Here is a 1,585-nt window from a genome sequence, read left to right on the forward strand (position 1 = left end):
GGCTTTCAGTTATACAATGATCAAGTACCCATCCCTCCACCAGTGCCCATCCTCCACCACCACGGGTCCCAGCATCCCCCCTCACCCCCCATTCCCCCCGTCCCACCCTGCCTCTGTGGCAGGGCATTCCCCCTTGTTCTCTCTCTCTTCTTTTGGGTACTGTGTTTTGCAAGAGAGGCATTGAGTGGCAATCATGTTTGGTCTATAGACTGGAATATTTTAACCAGGTAAAACTTTCCATAAAAAAGGACAGTTTTGTTTTACTTTGTTTCTGGGCCACACCCAGCAGTGCTCAGAGCTTAATCCTGACTGGACTCAGGGATCACTTTTGTCAGGCTCAGGGAACCATATGGGGTGCTGGGGATTGAACCTAAGTTGGCCTTATGCAAGACAAGTGCCCTACCTGTTGTAATATTGCTCTGCCCCCCACCCCTGGCAAGAACAACTTTATTTTTTTTTATTATTTATTTTTGCTTTTTGGGTCACACCCAGCATTGCACAGGGGTTACTCCTTGCTCTGCACTCAGAAATTACTCCTGGCAGTGCTCAGGGGACCATATGGGATGCTGGGAATCGAACCCGGGTGGGCCGCGTGCAAGGCAAACACCCTACCTGCTGTGCTGTCACTCCAGCCCATCGCAAGAACAACTTTAATACAACAATTTTATCATCTAGTTCTTGGATTTCTCACACATAAATTGCATCCAAACCACAGAGATAAAGATCTTATTAATGTAAACAATACACTCCTATTGACACTCGTTATGTTAGGAGATTAATAGATACCAACCTCTGAAACAAATACTCTGTTACATCATGAGTTGGTTTTTTTTTTTTGTACTCAATCTGCCTGCCACAACCCATATAAGCTGTAACCTACAAAATGGGGGGGGAGGGTCCAATGACTGGAAATTTCTACTTGACACTGCATACCCAGATTCACTCCCATCCTTGACTTTGAAAACAAAGCTCCTTTATCCACCTGTTTTCCTCACCGAGGGATTATTTATTTTGGGTTGACACATGATTGCCTCACACGGTGCTAATCAAAAGTCCTATATCACCCAAACCTCTCACTGCTCTCTTTTTTTAGGTTTAATGATTTGTGAGAAACATATAAAGAAAAACTCAAGACAAATACTTACGCTTCCTGGCTTATAAAGGAATAATGAGCAAGATGAAGAGAACACAGGAATCTTGAAGAGTTCCAAACAGAAGTTTCTGTCCCTGTGGAGTTAGGGTGTACTTGTGAATATGTTTACCTATCAGAAAATTCTCTGAATCTCATTGCTGGGGAGTTTTCATAGACTTCAACCTCCCTTTTAGCCACACCTTCCCCAGCCTTCAGGATTAAGGCTGAAAATGCCAACCTCCCAATCACTTGATCTTTCTTTCTTTTCTTTCTTTTTTCTTTTTTTTTTAAAGTAGCACTGCACTGTAGCACTGTCTTCCCGTTGTTCATCGATTTGCTAGAGCAGGCCCAATAATGTCTCCATTGTGAGATTTCTTGTTACTGTGTTTGGCATATCTAATACGTCACGGGTAGCTTGCCAGTTTGCCGTGCAGGCTAGATACTCTCGGTAGC

This window comes from Sorex fumeus, unplaced genomic scaffold (genome assembly GCF_029834395.1).
Source record: "Sorex fumeus unplaced genomic scaffold, SorFum_2.1 ptg000098l, whole genome shotgun sequence".
Classification (NCBI taxonomy): Eukaryota; Metazoa; Chordata; class Mammalia; order Eulipotyphla; family Soricidae; genus Sorex; species Sorex fumeus.